This window comes from Psammomys obesus, unplaced genomic scaffold (genome assembly GCF_907164565.1).
Source record: "Psammomys obesus unplaced genomic scaffold, mPsaObe1.curated_primary_1811, whole genome shotgun sequence".
NCBI classification, from domain to species: Eukaryota; Metazoa; Chordata; class Mammalia; order Rodentia; family Muridae; genus Psammomys; species Psammomys obesus.
In genome coordinates this window covers 5,242,179-5,263,273 of record NW_026592118.1, presented here as the reverse complement: position 1 = coordinate 5,263,273, position 21,095 = coordinate 5,242,179, and the positions used below count along the sequence as shown (strand labels likewise).

Sequence of the window (21,095 nt, the reverse complement as noted above, 5' to 3'; positions counted from 1 at the left end):
AAGCAACATCTGTTCACATGATGAAAACTTCAGAACCAGTGGAGAGCCTTCATTAATTTTCAGTCACAAAGCAGATAACACAGTAGAGAAAATTCATAGCCATAGTTATCATTTGCATATTAATTCAATGTCATAAAATTCTATGTTTGAAAAGATAGTTTTAAAAGATTAAAAGGTAGAAAACACCTTGCATTGCTACCACATAGAACACAGGGATGATTCTCAATAGTTTTATCATCCTGGCCAATCACTTAAAGCCATAGCAAAGCTACGGTGTCAGTGGTGGCTGTCATGCAGTTGCTCTCTATTAAGTGTTTTGAAAATAGAATGTCTTTGAAGGGGGAACATCTATGAAAACCTGGCACACAAACTCACACCTCACAGGAGTCAGAATCAAGACCTCCTATTGTTTAAGAATATTAAAGCAGCTGTTTTAAGACTCCACTGAACATTTTACTAATGTGTTATTGAATCAAATCTGTTTGTACTTCATTATCTAAGTAGGCCAAGTAAATACAAAAGAATAATTGTTTAAAATTGATGCAAATCACCCAAACATTTTTTAGTTTATTAAAATAAATATATCATTTGAATGTAGGATTGCACAGTGATTTCCCATTCTAAGCAATAGCTTCTTTTTTCTATCATACAAATAGGAAGGCTAAATTCACTTTTATTTTTAGAAAGGGAGAACAGAGTGTGACTCTGTAAAAGACATTTTAATAGGCATATTTTGATATACCAAACACGTGGAGGAAGAAGGAACACATTAATATCACCTTTCATAGCAAAACAATGACACAGTATTGTCTCAGACAGTCCTGAGCAGAGTTTAGGAAGTAACCTCTGCTAAATGGCTGCCTTCCTAATGCTCTTAAAAGAAGATATTTATTTTTAAACTTTTTATTGATTCTTTGTGAATCACACATCTTATCCCTCATTCCTTCATATTAACCCTTCAAACTTGCAACCTCGCCCCCACCAAAAAGTAAAATAAAATAAAAACAAAACAAAACAAAACAATCTCATCTTGGAAGCTGCGGTATGTCATATAGTATAGCCCAATCCATAGAGGCTAACTTGTACATCCCAAATAGTCTTGGGTTGAGGTTATCCCCTGGAAGGTGTTTGACCTAGAAGGGGCCACAGCCTTAAAGAAAACTGACTATTCCTGTGGAAGAGTAGAAGGGAAGGAAGATTAGAAGGATCTGGAGGGGACAAAAATGCTGCAAGAAGACCAAGAGAGTCAACTGGAAGAGTTGGAGGGAAGGTTAGAAGGACCTGGAGTGTAAACAAAAGCTGCAAGATGACCAAAAGTTAACTGACCTTAGACCCAGGACAGCTTACAGAGATGGAAGCACCAACCAAAGAGCATGCATGGACTTGACCTAGGCCCCTAAACATATGTAACTGATGGGCATTTTGATCTTCATGTGGTTCCACTAGGAAGCTGATAGGGTGCTGTCCATGACAGCTTTAATTAAAAATGTCCATGGCAATGAGTCATTGGTCTTTATAGCAAGTAAATCTCAAATAGCTTTACTTGCAAATGTCCATGGCAATGAGTCATTGGTCTGATTTAAGGCCTCTGGTTTGATTGCAGGAGAGCTGTCCCTCCCTTCATCTGATGAGTTCACCCCTGCCCCCAAACATGGGGCAGGTGGGTGAACTGCCCCAGGGTGAGAGTAGTGAGAGCTGGCTCCACCCCTGGCCTTAATAAAGTGATAGAGCTGGCCCTGGTGGTGCAGGCACAGGAGAGCTGACAGGCTGACCAAATCACCCAAGCCAATATCCAGGTTTCTGAGTTGTACCAACCCAATATCTGCCCCAACTATAAACTGCCAAAACATATGAAAGGGTCAGTTCTACAGATCCAAAGCTGCAGGATCTCCACCAGACAGGTTAAGAGCAGGATATCTGTAAGGAGTCCTGGTAATGATCTGGTGTTGACAGTGTAAAAAAAGATATTATTATAAGTTAACTTAGATTACCAAATGCCTGTTTTCATCAAAGTGTCTTTAAGGTAGTATCTAATATTTGCACATAGGTTAAAAAATTATTATGCTTGCCACACTGGGTATGTCATTCTTGTGAAAATATCACAGAAATTAAAAATAAATATAAAGAGATAAAAATCAAAATACAATTTTATCTAGTAAGTTTTCTTCATGATAAGGTGAGAATTACCTCTGATTTGAGTATCATCCAAGGTCAGACCTTAAGGAATTCAGACTTTGAATCCTCAGATCTTACCAGAACATTTAGCAGCCTCCCTATGGCTCTGCAGATTTATATCGGCCAAATAGAGAGCAAGCTCTAATACAAAATCACCCATGCCCTGTGAAGTTTCTGGCATACTCACATATACTGGAATAGAACAAACCTAGTCTAGAATATTCATTCATTTGCTTAATGTATCCTTGCTTTGCCAGTTAAATTAAGAAAATTATTTGGGGGACTAAAATTTCAAACAGAATAATATGTTGTGTCAACTTTCAATGGCTTCCATCCCCAAACAGTCCAGATATGAGTTTTCCAGTGACATTTATATACAGGAAGGTACTTTGTCTTGGGGGCTGGTTGAACAGAGAAAGGATAGGAGGGCAAAGCACCAGCTTTGCATTGTCAGCTATTAAAACTGCATTTAAAAAAGACTCTGCTCCATTGCTGTGTGAGGGAATTTTTGCCTTTCTATTTGTATATTGTCATACCATTAGAAAAGCTCTAGAACCACACAGAAGAAAAAGCACTGACAGTGTTCATTTTGCCAGGTAAAGCCTTGACCTCTGTTGAAAGGAGAGTGTGCTAAAATTACCTGCCAGCCAGGAACAGACTTTGTATTGGCAATCAGGAGAAATGGCGCCCACTGCCAGCTGCGTTCCTGGGCATAAACAAGCTCACCAGACAGCACACTTGGATCACAACTGGGTAATTGTTTTTAATGTTCACATGCAAAATAATTGCACACCCCCACTAATAGTGTTAAGAAACACATACTCATCAGTGCTAACAGCATTTACAAAAGAAATATACACACGTAAATATTTGCCATAATTTATAGCAGTAGTTGATGGCAGTAATTAAAGGCAAAGCATATTTTCCCATAAAAAATTCAAAACTGTCTGCTCAAGTTCAATCTTAAGCAAATCAGTTAATGGAAATTTTACTTATTATGCAGGATTCAACTTGCCAACTTAAAAAAGCAAGACAGTAATGAGTTCACCCAAGGTGAACATGGATCCTAAGGAACAGTACAAAGCCATAGAGTTTCTGAGACTCAAATTAATGCTCAAAACCGTTTGTGGAGAAATGTTATCAAAATGATTGAAAAGGCACAGGGGAAAAAACCAAAACCATGTTATCAGGGATAAAAAGATATCAGATCAAATAACACAGCAAGCTCTGCTATTTCAGTCATCTCAGAACACCTTCAAACAAGACAATAAAGCTCAGAAAAATTGAGGAAGGTCTGAAAACATGAGAAAAGGAAGAGGAGCAGAAGACAGAGACAAATAGATACACACAGAAAGACAGAGAGACAGAGATAGAGAGAGAGCAACCATGAAGAGAAAGGAGATGGATAGGGAGAGAGAGAGGTAGGAAGAGAGAGAGAGGGAAGGAGAAGAATAGAGTAAGAGAAAGAAAAAGGATATAGGGAATGAGAATGATCTATTACAATGGCTGATCATATATTTTTCTACTACAAAACAAATGCCACTCTTCTTAATATCTCAAATCCAGGTTCAGTCTGAAAACTCAAACGGCAAAACATGACTGCTTAAATGAGAAGTGAAGCCTATGAAAAAATTAAGTTAATTAGCATCCAAGTAATAGACGGCACAAGTTGAGTATTCCCAGCCGAGTGCTTTTACTAAGTAAGCATTCAACTCATTTAAGTGTGTTGGAAGTTGAAGCTTTCATAGCATGCTGGGCACTGATTGTGCTAGCTTCACGTGCACTGGAGCACTTACCTATGAATGTTCTGCCTACGTAACTGCTAATCAAGAAATGTCTTCTCAGCATGGAATTCTTTGGCCAATTAGAAATACCTTTAGCCTTTCACCTTTTATGTTTTAAAAGAATCAAGAAATAATAATAATTAGTGAGTGCATGTCCATTGAAGTGTATTTCTGCTAAGAAGCTATTTGTTAATCAGTTTCATCCCTTCAGGATGCAAGTTAAGATTTGGAAATTAGCAACCACACTCAGTGCTGTGAGAGTGAAACTGCATGGTCCTGGCATAGAAACAAATGGTGGATCAATTGAATTGAAGACCCAGAAGTAAACCCACACACCTACAGATACTTGACTTTTGACAAAGAAGCCAAAACCATACAATGGAAAAAAGACAGTATCTTCAACAAATGGTGCTGGTCTAACTGGATGTCTACATGTAGAAAAATACAAATAGATCCATATTTATCACCGTGCACAAAACTAAAATCCAAGGGGATCAAAGACCTCGACAGAAAACCAGACACACTAAATCTCTTAGAAGAAAAAGTGGGGAAGAACCTTGAACTCATTGACACAGGAGACAACTTCCTGAACAGAACACCAACAGCACATGCCCTAACATCAACAATCAATCAACAATCAATAAATGGGACCTCATGAAACTGAAAAGCTTCTGCAAAGCAAAGGACACTGCAGTCAGAACAAAAAGACAGCCTACAGACTGGGAAAGGATCTTCACCAACCCCATATCTGACGGAGGGCTGATATCCAGAATAAATAAAGTGTGTAGCATACTTAAGTCTGGATTTCCAATGGTTCATTCTTGCAGGTGGGGAAAACTGACAGAAAATGAAATAATTGAGAGGGGTGGGATCTCCCAGCTCTTTACAATTGCATCTAAATTCTTTTTTTTTTTCTTTACGGAAAATTTATTAAAACATTCCACTAGTGTATTACTTTTTCTTTTCAACATCTTGTTCTGCAGCTTCCTTCGCCCTTTTTGCTTGGATGCCTAAGAGCTGGGCATTGGCCTGGGCCATGCGAAGACTGGCAAAAGCCTTAAAGTTCTTTTCTTCTTCTGTGATGACTCTGGCTTTCTCCTTTTTGTAGACATTATGGATGGGCATCAGAGGTCCTGGTAGCTGGGTGGCCAATTTAAAGCTCTTCAGCAGAACTTTCTCCCTTCTTGGGAGCAGAAGGCTTCTTGGGGAAAAGTATGAGCTTGGAGCGGTACTCCTTCAGGCGCTGCACGTTGGCCTGTAGTGACTCCGTGGACTTGTTTCACCTCCTTGGGTCTACAGAGATGCTGATGGTGCGAGCCGTTTTCTTTTGGATACTAGCCACCCAGAGCTCTTCCAGGCTGAAGCCCTGCCAGCTCGGACCTTGGTGTGGTATGGGATTGTAGGGCACCTCACTGTGGGCCTGATGGGACCAGACGCGGGACAAGGGGCAATGCGGCTGTGGATCTTGCGTGCCGGCTGGTTGAACCAAGTGTCCACTCGCCGCTGCCAATCCTTGTGGAAGTGGAGCTTCAAGATCATGCCATTCCGGCTGGGCATCATGGCTGCCTCCCGCGCAGGAGAACGGTCGAGCGGAAAGGGCGCATCTAAATTCTAACAGCATAGGTTTTCATATAAAATAGAAAACATTCTGATGTTTTTATATAGTCTAAAATCAGGTAACCATTTTCTTTGTGCTCCATTTTTTCACAAGAATCATACAAACCATGAAGTGTTTATTGAGCATCATTTATATACAAGCTATGTCAAAGACTGATGCAAACATGCAATTCAAAATGGATCGTGACCTGAATGTGTTCCTTATTGATTTTATTGGAAGTACTGAGCTGCATCGTGACCAGTATTGTGAAATGCAATTTTTTTCTTCTTAGACATAAAGTTTTCTAATTAAAGTAATGGTCTGTAGATCATTAGATTTGGTGTTCTTGATTGCTGATGAATGAAGTGAGCATAGATAACAAATATCTGAAGTTAGAATCAAAATATAGCACTAGGATGACATCTAGTCCTAGGCAATCCCATTCCAACCATAGCTGCTTATAATGTTCACCTCACATGTTGGAAACATGAAAAGCCAACAATCGATGTTTTCAGAGATGAGTATTGGCTGGCTCGCTATGTACTGTGTGAAACAATGTACTCAAATTCGATATGGCTTCATGCTTATGATTTAAAAGAGGATGTTACTTTCAACAAATTGAATCCAATAATGTTACAGATAAATAAATATGTCCATGTTTTAATCAGTTACTTTAATGTCCCTTAACAACAACAAAAATAATATTAGACCTGATTTTTTTTATTAATTACACTTTATTCACTTTTTATCCCCCCATTAACCCCTCCTTCCTCCCCTCCTAATTCCACCTTCCCTCCCCCTTCTTCACACATGCCCCTCCCCAAGTCCACTGATAGGGAAGGTCTCCCTCTCCTTCCTTCTGATCCTAGTCTATCAGATCTCATCAGGAATGGCTGCATTGTCATCTTCTGTGGCCTGGTAAGGATGCTCTCCCCTCAGGAGGAGAAGATCAAAGAGCAGGCCAATCAGATTATGTCAGAGGCAGTCCCTCTTCCCATTACCATGGAACCCACTTGGACACTGAACTTCCCTGGGCTGCATCTGTGCAGGGGTTCTAGGTTATCTCCATGAATAGTCCTTGGTTGGAGTATGAGTCTTTGGAAAGACCCCTGTGTTCAAATTTTCTGGTTCTGTTGCTCTCCTTGTGGAGTTCCTGTCCTCTCTAGATCTTACTATTTCCTACTTCTTACATAAGATTCCATACACTCTGCCCAACAGTTGGCCATAAGTCTCAGCATCTGCTTTGATAGTCTGCAGGGCAGAGCCTTTCAGAGGCCCTCTGTGGCAGGCTCCTAACTTGTTTCCTGTTTTCTTCTTCTTCTGATGTCTATCCTTTTTCCCTTTCAGGATGGGGATTGAGCATTTTAGTCAGGCCCTCCCTCTTGACTAGTCTCTTTAGATATACAGATTTTAGTAAGTTTATCTTATGTCATATGTCTATATGACTGACTATATACCCTGTGTGTCTTTCCGCTTCTGGGACAGCTCACTCAGGATGATCCTTTCCACTTGCCACCATTTATATGCAAATTTCATGATTTCCTTATTTTTCGTTACTGAGTAATATTTCATTGTGTAGATGTACCACAATTTCTGTATCCATTCTTCAGTTGAGGGGCATCTGGGTTGTTTCCAGCTTCTGGCTATTACAAATAAAGCTGCTACAAACATGGTTGAGCAAATGTCCTTATTGTGTACTTGAGCCTCTTTTTTTTTGGGGGGGGGGAGGGAGTAATATGTGCCTAAGAGTGGTATGGCTGGATCTTAAGGAAGCATAGCATCTTCAACAAATGGTGCTGGTCTAACTAGATGTCTACATGTAGAAAAATGAAAATAGATCTATACTTATCACCCTGCATAAAACTAAAGTCCTAGTGGATCAAAGACCTCAACATAAAACCAGATACATAAAATCAGTTAGAAGAAAAAGTAGGGAAGACCCTAGAACTCATTGGTACAGGAGACAATTTCCTGAACAGAACACCAACAGCACAGGCTCTAAGAGCAACAATCAATAAATGGGACCTCATGAAGCTGAAAAGCTTCTGTAAAGCAAAGGACACCGTCATCAAAACAAAACAATTGCCTACAGATTGGGAAAGAATCTTCACTAACCCTTTATCTGACAGAGGGCTAATATCCAATATATATAAAGAACTAAAGAAGCTGAAAAGCAACAAACCAAGTAATCCACTTAAAAAATGGGGAACAGAGCTAAGCAGAGAATTCTCTGTAGAGGAACATCGAATGGCAGAGAAACACTTAAAGAAATGTTCAACCTCATTAGCCATCAGGAAAATGCAAATCAAAACGACCCTGAGATTTCACCTTACACCCATGAGAATGGCCAATATCAAAAACTCAAGTGACAACACATGCTGGAGAGGTTGTGGAGAAAGGGGAACCCTCCTCCACTGCTGGTGGGAATGTAAACTTGTACAACCACTCTGGAAATCAATCTGGTGCTTTCTCAGACAACTAGACCTGACTTTTAAGATGTTTTTAAATTTAATCTCTTCATGGAAACTGTGTTCTGAAACATAGGAAGCACTAAGAGCACCAGTGTAGAATGTGAGAGGTGATTGAAAAGAAGAATTTCTTACTTCTAGTCATTTTTAAAAAATAATAAGTTAGCAAGATTTAGTCAATTAACAACTGAAATCAAGATAAGGCACACAGACTCTCAGGAAGGTAGAAGAGAAGGAAGGAGGGAAGGAAAGAGGGAAAGAAGGAAGGAACAAAGGAAGGAAGGAGGGAAGGTGAGAAAGAAGGAAGGAAGGAGAAAAATGGTGTATATGGATGTAGGGCTTAGCTTAATATACATAATATGTGTTAAGCCTCTTAAAATCCTCACATCGAATGGTTTATAGTGAACAATAGTGAAAAAAATTCACCATTTTCTTTGACATCATTAAATACAGTAAATTAGTTTTCTTATCAGTGATAGCTAATGTAAGGTTTAAATTACTGTGATTAAGAAATCTATAAAAGAAAAATGTCTCTAACCTGTAAGCTCCACCTGCCCAAGGATGGATAAACCTACAGGCCCTACTTGCTCAAAGATTGCAGTCCCCACTGGCACAAATCAGATAACTTCCTGGAGGCTACTCTTCCTATATGATGACAAGACTTATGTCTTTACTCCTGTAAACAAGATTGGTTGCCACAGCTGCAGCAGGATGTGCTTGGTTACATTCGGGTAGGCAGGAAGTACAGCAGGTTGTATGCCTGCCTCCTCAAGCCCCACTGGACAAAGGCAGGAAAGTTCAAAGCCTTGTGGATTTGCCTTTACAAGCACCAAAGTAACATAATCAGCTGCCATTCTCTGAGAATCCCAGGTATGGATCTGACCCCTGTCTATTGTCCTGGTCAATATTAAATAAACTTGTTTCAAATTTGGCTCAAAAACTGTGGTAGCTGTCTTAACATACAGTGTAGGCTTTGACGTTCAGCCTACAAAGACTTTGCTGTTATGAAGCATACAGTCTAATGAAGAACAATGGTAATGATAAGCGTGCTAATGAACATTCAGGGTGTACAGTATCACATATATGTATTCACTGAATGAAGTTAGAAATGTAATTTGATTAGTCATGAGGAAATTTACAATCACTCTTTAAAATGTCTTTTAGTTTTTGTTTCTAAAGCATTATTTGATTTTTGTCTCTTTCAGAATAAACATGAAGTGGTTATTTCATTCAGGATACCGTAACATTTTAAGGAATCTTTAATTTTGCATAAAGTCCTTCAACATGGCTTATGCCATGGAAACTCACTGAAGTCATATTATGTCCTAAAATTTTCCTGATGGAATCTGGGACTCTATGGCTCCAGAACTTGAATTCTATAATAATACATTAGAATATTTTTGAGTTGACAACATGTTGCCTTAGCATCACTTAAGCATTCAGTGGAATATGGTCAGACATGGTCAAACCTACTACTTCACTTTGATCTGTGTGAAATGGAGCACTCTAATTTGGTATGACTCGAGCATTGTGATGTAGGCGGAACATTACACTGAGATATAGTCTACCAAGTTCCCACTCTTCTTCTGTTCCTAAGGCTATGGAGAAGAAGGCTGAAAGAGCACACACACACACACACACACACAAACACATACAACACATGTGAAATAAATACCAGTTCAGTAGGTTTTTTTTTTTTCTTTATAAGAATACAAAGAATCAGTGCTATTAACTCTGCTAAGGGACAGATGTTGATGTTGATGGAAATTCCTAGCAGTGTGTTTGGGTTGTGGACATGCTTTGCTGTGTTGAGAAGACAGTGGGTGACAATATTAACAACAGCATAGTGGAGAGGGTCATAAGAAGAGGGAGGAGATGAGGGAGGGGGCTACAAAGTGAATAAAGTGTAATTAATTAAAAATTAATTATGAAACTAGTTGTTGGCTACATCTCAATGCAAGAACTCTTGAAGAAAGGTGAGTGGAGACATGAGTTTTGAAAAGCTACAGGGATCCTGCAGTTTAGAAAAACAGTGTACCAAACCTACAACTAGCGCATCTCACCAGGCAATGGCTCCTTTATTGTTATCTCAGCAGTGAATCTGCCTCAGGCAAGTTGGCCAGGCAATGCAATTAGATACTGTTTGAAATGCAGTCAGGTAGACACACTAATTGCTAGAATTCTTAGCTATTTATACCCTATACGGAAGAAAACTCATTTATATTTTCAAATTTAGTCATCATTTAAATTCATATAAAGTTGTGCTTTTCTTCCTAAGTTTGTCTCCTTGCTTCCTTTCATCCTGTCTCCTCTTCTTACCTTACCTTACCTCCCCTCCCTTTCCTTTTCCTCTCTTCTTCTCCCCTTCCTTCCCTTCTGCTTTCTTCTCCTCCTTCCCTTCTTCTCACCTTCTCTCCTTCCCTTTCTTTTCCAGTACTAATTTAAATGCATGGAGCAGGCTGGCCTGCTAGGCTAATGGACTCATTTTGTAGTTTCCTCCTTTGATGTTGAAAAAGAACAGCGATGATGAGAGGAGCTGGGTAATTCAGGTTCTCCCTGAATTTTACACAAAAAGAAGTTACAGAAATGCAGGCCTTTAGGCCCTATTTCATAAAGTCAGTTTTGAAACTGAGTTTATTCCAAAAGTCTGTGATGCCTTGTTGTGCACAGAGCTAAGGTCAAGTGGGTTGGCCAAGCTGTGAATTGCCTTCATGTACGCCTTAACTGATAAGGGAAGGGTGGTTATGAGTAGTGCTATGGCAGATGCCCCTTTCTGGACCCCAGGCATTCCAGGCTTCAAGCCCTGCTGCTAGTTTAGCTTGGCTTCCCACAAGCTGGCTGTGGGAGAGACACCATTGCCATCTGTTTCCTCTGCAAGCCCAGGGTAAGAATGACTGTCTTATTGAATCTTTTAGACTAAGCAGTATCAGCAGTATTTTTTCGTTCTTCCAGCTCACATTCAGCATATCTAGTGACTTTGTCATGCCAACAATGAAGTATTATTTTATGAGTCACCAGGATTCTAAAATTCTTTCACTTCCACATACTTTATGGGTATAATACATAATAGTTTAAACACTCTGTTCTACTATGCTAAAGGTCACAAGCATAAGAAAATATATAATAACAATCATTGTAATCAATCCTTCAGTTACTTCACAGTTTCATTTTGAAAGGAGGACAGTAGATATTTGAGACAGTGTCTTATTATAAAGCACAGATAGCCCTAGATGTTGTGCTCCTCCTTCCTCAGTCTTTTGACTAATTAGATTAACAAACTGTACAATCACACTATGTCTATGGTGTGCTGAAAATCAATCCTAAGGGTTCTTTCATGATTGGCAAACTACCAACTGAGCTCGACATCTCCATGCCAAATATATCAAGATCATAAGTAAAGATAATGTTGTATTGTTTCCCATCCATAGTACATCCGGTACTGTAACTTATGACAAAAGAAGGAGCAAGAATGCCTGACCCTATTGAATCTTTTACAAGAAGACGTGGTGCTATTAACTTTGTGTATAAGATGCTGTCTAAAATATCACAACCCACACCCAAATAAAACAAAACTCCTAAATACATATCGTTTAACTCTTGCTTGCTGAAGGAACTATAGTTAATCTCACAACATAGGTTAGCTTTAGTTATTTTATCCATAAAAATTAGCCATATATTGAATTGTTGGACTAGGCTTGTAGTGATGATGAAGTGTATAAACATATAAAACATAAAATAGTGTCCAGAATACAGGAAAAATATTTAGATTGTCAGTTCATAGCCTGGCAGCTACTTCACAGAATTTATAGTTTACTCATTTTTTGCTGCCAATTGGTGATACACTCTCCTTCTCTCTCTGCCACATATACATATATACACACTCACACACATACACATACATACATACACACACACACACAGAGATATGATAGATTCTTTTCACTTCTTCCCTCATCTAATGTTAAAAGTATTAAGCATACTGACCATCAGATGGTGTCTCAGATGACATGTTCAAAGATCGCAAATTAGTATTCACATTACATGTTCTTTTATAGAGTTAAGTGTTAGTTTGAAATAAATCAGAGTCTGGCAAAATATATTTCCTGATGAACATATTTAAAAAGAGTGCAGTAAGTTGGAAAGTGATCATTGCCTTAAAACATAAAGTAAAATGCAAATAATCTACTCAATCTAGATAAACAAATGTGCTATTAAAAATGTGATCATTTTCTGAAAATGATGCTCCAACCAAGGACCATTCATAGAGATAACCTAGAACCCCTGTTCAGATGTAGCCCATGGCAGCACAGTATCCAAGTTGGTTCTCTAGTAAGTGGAACAGGGAATGTCTCTGACATGAACTCAGTGGCTGGCTCTTTGATCACTTCCCCCTGATGGGGGAACAGCCTTGCCAGGCCACAGAGGAAGACATTGCAGCCAGTCCTGATGAAATCTGATAATAGAGTCAGATGGAAGGGGAGGAGGACCTCCCCTACCAGTGGACTTGGAGAGAGGCAGGGAGGAGATGAAGGAGAGAGGGTGAGATTAAGAGGGTAGGAAGGAGGGGGCTACAGCTGAGATACAATGAGGATAGACTGTGATTAATATAAAAATTAAAATTTAATTAAAATATGATTATAACAGACTTATCTTTACAACTTTAATTTAATATCTCCAAATAATCACTTTTTGGAAAAAATGAATTATTTAAATAGTTTTAAAATAATTATCATAGATATTTGAAAGGTCTGTTGATGACTAGAGAGCTTTCTAAAACTATTGGAAAAGTTATCTTCTTTTGTTTCTTAACCTTCCCTGAGGCTTATTTCTATGAAGGTGCTTACACAGTTAAAGAAAGAACTATTCCTTTTTATTATTTTACAAATCAAAATTTTTCCATGACTTAGATATAATACAATAAAATGAAAAGTATTTTATAATGTAGGTTTAAGGAATAAGTGTTATTATCCTCATTGTAGAGAAAAGAAGTTTCTGTAATAGTAGGGTCCGTGTCTGAAATTCTGACAAAGAAAAATCCAAATTGGAAATGATATCCATTGTTATGACCTACTTCTAAAGCATTGAAATTTTCAGACGAGTTCTCACTAAGTTGTTCTAGGATGGCCTGAGCTTCACTATGTAAGATTATCTTGATCTCACAGCCCTCCCCAGTCTCAGTCTCCCCAGTACTGGAATTACAGGTAGGAACCATGATACCTGGGTTTTGATATTTCTAATGAAATGGAAAACAAAAGACTCATGGTCAAAACATCTTACTTTATGTAGGCAATACTTATTCTTTCTTCCAACATTTTATCTTACTAAGTAACCAGTGATACACTATTCCTATATAAAGATTTGATCTTGAAACCTCATCTCAGTCCATAGGGAAATAAGGCCAAATGACTGATCTATTCTCAACATACTCATTTTAGGGACTGACAGGCACACCTAGATGACAGTTTGTTTGGAAGCCACAGTGGGTGGATTTGCTCCGCTGCACATAAATGCAGTCCTTCCTTAAAGCTTTGAAGTTCCTGAATGAGAGGTGGAGCACTAAATGCAGACATTTAATGTATTAACTGTCTACAACTTCAAAGGAAGTATGATTAACTCAGTGACACACACTTGCTCCAGGGACAGAAAAAAAAAAAAAAAGGCATCAAACACAATTCATATGCTTATTCTTTTCCCATAGCAATTAAATGACAATGGTAAATGAGCAATTTCTTTTCTAAAACTCATTTTTTAATATAAAAATATGCTTTTAAGTTAGGAGTTCCCTTGAACACTATCTAGCTTAACATGCGAGTTTATTCTATACTGTAGCAGTGGAGCTGGAAGCTGTGTGTGTGTGGGGGGGGTGTGTGTGCTCTGCTGGATAAGGTTGAAGTCAGTAGTTTCCGGATGGCCAGTTATTTGCATTAGGTCCATGATGATAGACTCCCTTTTCTCATGGGGTTCTAAAAGTCTCCTCTGATCTGGGTGACCCCTGGTTTTGTGAGGAGCTATGGAGCATCTCAAAGCCCTCACAGCAGATTATAGGCAAGACCATTCCCTGATAAAGAAACTGCTCTAGCAAGCATCTAAGAATTCCCAGAAATGTCCCACCTTGCTAAGGATCTTAGTCTTAAACAGTGACCTTCAAAATACTTGGAGATTCCCTCTCCCCTTCTTATTATTCCCTTTAATTATCCCCCTTAATTATCCCCATAGGATAATTAAGTACTGTATTTTCCTTCTTCTGATAAGACCATTAAGTATCCTTGATCCTCTGACCCCAGCAAATCAAACATATTCACCCTTGAAAACCCTCCCTCTGCCCAGAGTTTATATTGCCCTTGATTTCACAGGAATAAAGGCATGTGTTTTCTCAGTTCAAAACCATATGAGATTCTTCATTCATCCTCTGCTGGGTTGTATCTCATTGGGCCTGCCCTCTAGCCAGCTGAGCCTGGGCCTCACCAAGCCTGTGTCTTAGCTACATGCCAATCTGGTATGGGTTTTGAACTGAACCTCTGTTGTGCTGCTGTGCTCAGCACAGCACAACCACTTAATCAAGATATATAAACCTTTGGAGGGGGATACAAGATGGTGCCACCAGAAGGACACTCTTTCTGACCAGCAGCACAGCAGGATCTGCACAGTGACCAGCAGACAGAACCAGTGACCTGTGTTTCACTGGTGAGAGGAAACCCCAAAGTGTGGGATTCAATCAGCTTCAACTCGCCCAGCTAAACTGTGAAAGAGGTCCAGGTTCTACCAGGCACTTGGTGGCCAGCCCAGAGCCACATGCCGGCATGCTCTGATAACTGTCCCAGACTGGATTGTGGGCCCCACTACATGAGAGACTGGGATTTCCAGTCGAGAGAAAACCCCACGGTGCAGGAAACCATTGGGACTGACCTCAGGTCACCCAGACAATCCCTGGAAAAGACCTGGGGTTCCATGAGCACCCAGCAGCCAGCCCAGAGCAAGGGACACAGGTGCCAGCACAGAGTCCTGGCTGCTACCTGACTAACTGCCACAGATAGAACTGTGGGCCCCAGGGCTCCAGAGACTGAGTTTCTCTGTCGGAAGAACAGAGAGGGGAACAGCAGGTTTGACCTCAGAGCATTCAGTCAATTGCCCCCCCCCCCAAAAAAAAAAAAAGTTCTTGGGAAAAGTTACAGTTTCAGCAGGCGTCCAGGCACACAACAGCCAGCAAGGCGGAGCCATGCACACCTGTGCCTGGGAGTTCTACTCGCCATCCCAGTGTTTTGGTCCCCAAAGCACAGTCTGGGTGTCCCTGCCAGAAGGAAACCCCACAGTAGAGGGATCATCGGGTGCAACACTTAGGATACCCAGGCTCCAGAAGACTTTCTGCCTTTTACTGCAGGCATGAGCGCTGTGCTCACCTGCCATTGATTACTGCTAGGGCACAGGGGCACACAGCTGCAACCGCAGACCTACAAAAGCCTGAGAACCATTAGAGCAGCCCTCATATACTGCTCCAAGGTGCGACCTGTTATCCCTAGCTAAAGTGAAAAAACTGCAGGACTCACTGGTTCTTCAAGAGGAGAAGAACCCAAAAAATACACCTTAAGAACAGCTCACTAAACTCAGAGAAAAAAAAAAAAAACAAAAACAAAACCCAGAAGCAGTTACCACACAGGTCCATATGCTTGAGGTGCACTATGATAATTCCTGAGAAGGACCACCATTCAGTTGACCATACCCAAAATGCTGAGGAGATCTACTTCGGAACCCTGCCAAGGTGATTCTCCCCACCCCAGGACCCAGAAGGTACCAGAAATTAAAAGACAATACCTGAGCTAGCCAGATGGGTAGAGGCCAGAGTAAAATTACAACCAACAAAAGGCAAAGCAATATGGCATCCCCAGAACCCAGTTACCCAGGGGCAAGTATCCCTGGACACACTAACATATGTGAAATTCAAGAAGATGACCTTACATCTATGCTTATGAAGAGGTTAATGGAGGAAGCAAATAAAATGTGTAAAGAACTAGAGGAAGATACAGTAAAACAGATTACGGCCATCTGTAAAGAAATACAGGAAGATGCAGCCAAACAGTTTGTGGACTTCAGAGAGGAAATGATTAAATCACTGAAAGAAATAAAATAAACAGCAGAATGTTCAAACAAATTGGTAAAGAATTTGAAGGAAAAACAGGAAAATACAGTCACACAGGTGAAGGAAATCAACAAAATGGTTCGAGATCTGAAGATAGAGTTGGAAAAATTAAAGAAAACACAAGCGGAGGAAATCATGGAGAGGGAGAACATAGGAAAGAAAACTGGAACTAAAGAGGTAAGCAACTTAATGGTTTACCTAAAAGTCCTAGAAAAAAAAGAAGCAGACACACCAAAGAGGTGTAGAAGGCTGGAAATCAATCAATTAGAAACAAATAAAACAATTCAAAGAATCAATGAAACCAAGAGCTGGTTCTTTGAGAAAAATTAACAAATAGACAAACAGACAAATAGACAAATCAACAAAATCAGAAATGGAAAGGGGGACATAACAACAGACACTAAAGAAAACCAAACAATCATTAGGTCTTACTTCAAAAGCCTATATGCCACAAAATTTGAAAATCTAAATGAATGGACAATTTTCTTGATCGATTTGACTTACCAAAGCTGAATCAAGAGCAGGTTAATCAATTAAATAGTCCTATATTCCCTAAGAAAATAGAAATGGTCATCAAAAGTCTCGCATGCAAAAAGAGCCTAGGGCCAGATGGTTTCAGTGCAGAATTCTATCAGACTTTCAAAGAAGAGCTAACACCAATACTCTTCAAACTATACCACAAAATAGAAACAGAAATTACCAAATTCATTCTATGAAGCCACAATCACCTTGGTACCTAAACCTCACAAAGACTCAACAAAAAAGAGAACTTCAGGCCAATCTCCCTTGTGAACATCGACTCAAATATACTCAACAAAATACTTGCAAGTTGAATACAAGAATATATCAAAGATATCATCCACTATGATCAAGCAGGCTTAATCCCAGGCATGCCGGGGTGGTTCAATATACAGAAATCCATCAATGTGATCCACCATATAAACAAACAGAAGGAAGAAAACCACATGATCATCTTCTTAGACGTTGATAAAGCATTTGACAAAATCCAACATCCATTCATGTTTAAAGTCTTGGAGAGATCAGGGACACAATGCATATACCTAAACATAATAAAGGCTATATACAGCAAGCCTATAGCCAATATCAAACTCAATGGAGAGAAACTTAAATCAATCCCACTGAAATCAGGGACAAGGCAAGGCTGCCCACTCTCTCCATATCTCTTCAACATAGTTCTGGAAGTCCTTGCTAGAGCAATAAGTCAATTAAAGGAGATCAAGGGGATTCAATGTGGAAAGGAAGAATTCAAATTATCAATATTTGCAGATGATGTGATAGTATACATGAATGACCCACAAAATTCTACCAGGGAACACTTACAGCTGATAAACACCTTCAGCAAAGTGGCCAGATACAAAATTAACCCAAAAAAAAAAATTAGTAGCCCTCCTGTATACAAAAGACAAAATTGCTGAGAAAGAAATTAGGGGAACAATACCCTTCACAATAGCCACAAAGGACATAAAGTACCCTGGTGTGACACTAACCAAGCAAGTCAAAGACTTGTATGAAAAAAAATGTCCAGTCTCTGAAGAATTAGAAGAAGATATCAGAAGATGGAAAGATCTCCCATGCTCATGGCTTGGCCGGATTAATATAGTAAAAATGCTTATCTTACCACAAGCAATCTACAGATTCAATGCAATTCCCATCAAATTATCAACACAATTCTTTACAGAACTTGAAAGAAAAATTCTCAACTTCATACGGAACAACAAGAAACCCAGAATTGCTAAATCAATCCTCTACAATAAAAGATCTTCTGGAGGTTATCTCCATCCCTGATCTCAAGCTGTACCATAGAGCAGCAATGCTAAAACTTCATGGTACTGGCATAGAAACTGACCTGGTGAAATTTGTTTTTGTTGTTGAATATCTTGTTTTCTCTGTCTATGAGGACTGAGAGTTTTTGCTGGGTATAGTAGTCTAGGCTGACATCTGTGTTCTCTTAGGGTCTGCATGATATCTGTCCAGGTCCTTCTGGCTTTCATAGTCTCTGTTTAGAAGTTAGGTGTGATTCTGATGGGTTTGCCATTATATGTTACTAGGCCTTTTTCCCTTGCAGCTTTTAGTATATTTTCTTTGTTCTGTATACTTACTGTTTTGATCATTATGTGGAGGGAGGATTTTATTTTCTTGTTTAATTTATAAGGTGTTTTGTAGACCATATACCTGGTCACAAAGCAAGCCTCAAAAGGTAGAAGAAGATTATAATAATCCTTTGTAACCTATCTGATCACCATTGACTAAAGCTGGACCTCAACAACAGAAAAAGCAAAAAGTCTACACACACATGGAAACTAAACAACTTGCTACTAAACAACAGCTGGGTCAGAGAAGAAATAAAGAAAGAAATTAGTATCTTCTAGAATTCAATGAAAATCCTCTTGAAGATTTTCACATCATACCCAAACTTATGAGACACAATGAAAGCAGTGCTAAGAGGAAAGTTCATAGCTCTAAGTGCCTTCAAGAATAAATTCACCAATACCTACAAAAAAAATCCAACATTACCAAAGATACTAGAAGGAAAAATACAACCCAAGAAAACTAACTACTTTCAAGAAAACACAGGAAATAACCTCACTAAAGCAAAACAAAAAGCAGCCAAGCACACAAACACACTACCATAGATAACATCAAAATCAAAGGATCTAACAGCCAATGGTCATTAATTTCCCTCAACATCAATGGACTCAATTCTCCAATAAAAAGACACAGACTAACAGAATGGATGCATAAATAAGACCCAACAATCTGTTGCATACAAGAAACACACTTAAGTCACAAAGGTAGACATTATTTGATAGTAAAGGGCTGGAAGACGGTTTTCCTCAAGAAGCAAACAGGAGTAGTCATTCTAATATCTAATAAAATAGACTTTCAACAAAAATTAATTAAAAGAGATAGAGAAGGACACTTCATACTCATCAAGGGAAAATCCACCAGGAAGATATCACAATCCTGAATATCTATGCCCCAAATACAAGGGCACCCACATTTGTAAAGGAAACATTAATAAAACTTAAACCACACATAGATCCCCACATATTAATAGTGGGGGACTTCAACACCTCACTCTCGACAAAGGACTGGTCAACAAAACAGAAATTAAACAAAGAAACAATGACTCTAACAGAGGTCATGAATCAAATGGACTAACAGACCTCTACAGAACCTTTCACCCATACACAAAAGAATTTACCTTCTTCTTAGCACCTCAGGGAACCTTCTCCAAAATAGATAATCAATAAATGAGACCTAATGAAACTGAAAAGCTTCTGTAAAGCAAAGGACACTGTCCTCAGAGCAAAACGACAAAACGACAGCCTACTTTGGGAAAGGATCTTCACCAACCTTATATCTGACAGAGGGCTAATAACCAGTATATATAAAGAACTCAAGAAGTTAAAAAGCAACAAATCAAATAAACCAATTAAAAAATGGAGTACAGAGCTAAATAGAATTCTCAATAGAGGAATATCGAATGGCTGAAAAACACTTAAAAAAAAGCAAAACATCCTTAGTCATCAGGGAAATGCAAATAAAAATGACCCTGAGATTTCACCTTACACCCAGCAGAATAGCTAAGATGAAAAACTCAAGTGACAACACATGTTGGAGAGGTTGTATAGAAAGGGGAATCCTCCTCCACTGCTGGTGGGAATGCAAACTTGTACAACCACTTTGGAAATCAATTTGGTGCTTTCTCAGCCAATTAGAAATAGTGCTTCCTCAAGATCCAGCTATACCACTCCTAGTCATATATTCAAAAGAGACTCAAGTACACAATAAGGACATTTGCTCAACCATGTTTGTAGCAGCTTAATTTGTAATAGCCAGAATCTGGAAACAGCCCAGATGCCCCTCAACTGAGGAATGGATACAGAAATTGTGGTACATCTACACAATGGAATATAACTTAGCAATAAAAATCAAAGAAATCATTTAATTTGCAGGTAAATGATAGGAACAGGGAAATATAACTCTGAGTGAGCTATCCAAGAAGCAAAAAGACACAGAGGGTATAAATTCACATATAATATAGGATACACCTACTAAAATCTATACACTTAAAGAAACTAATCAAGGAGGAGGACTCTGGCTAAATGTTCAAACCCCATACAGCAAGGCAAAAAGGATGAACATCAGAAGAAGAAAACAGGGAACAGTTCAGGAGCCAGTCCCAGAGGGCCTCTGAAAGGCTCTGCCCTGCAGACTATCAAAGCAGATGCTGAGACTTATGGCCAACCTTTGGGCAGAGCGCAGGGAGTTTCATGAAAGAAGTAGGTAATAATAAGCCCTGGAGGGGACAGGAGCTCCACAAGGAGAGCAACAAAAAATCTGGGCACAAGGGTCTTTCCTGAGACTGATACTGCAACAAAAGACCATTGATGGAGATAACCTAGAACCCCTGCACAGATGTAGATTATGGAGGTTCAGTGTCCAAGTGGGTTCCATAGTTACGGGGACAGGGACTGCCTCTGACATAATCTGATTGGCCTGCTCTTTAATCACCTCCTCCTGAGAGGGAAGCAACCTTAACAGGCCACAGAGGAAGACAGTGCAGGTACTCCTGATGAGATCTGATAGACTAAGATCAGAAGGAAGGAGAGGAAGACCTCCCTATCAGTGGACTTGGGGAGGGGCATGTGTGGAGAAGGGGAAAGGAGGGTGGGATTGGGAGGGGAGGTGGGAGGGAGCCATGCAGGGATTCAAAATGAATAAAGTGTAATTAATTAAAATTAAAATAAAAAATGGAAAGAAAAAATAAAATGTTGGTATCCACTCTAGCTTTGGAACACCCAAGCTTCCATTGCCACTGATGACCTCATGCTAAAAGAGCTAAGCTTTAACACTTCGTAGGAAACATTTTCCACACCCTGGCTGGGCACACTCAGGTCTCACTGTAACAC

General features: G+C 39.4%; 1 protein-coding gene and 1 pseudogene across 1 annotated transcript in view; both read right to left on the bottom strand.

Moving 5' to 3' along the window:
• Grid2 (glutamate ionotropic receptor delta type subunit 2) overlaps positions 1-21,095 on the bottom strand; it is a 1,513,832-nt gene that overhangs the window by 690,151 nt on the left and 802,586 nt on the right. The gene's annotated exons all lie outside the window — the stretch shown is intronic.
• On the bottom strand, positions 4,911-5,519 carry LOC129680861 (60S ribosomal protein L13-like; annotated as a pseudogene).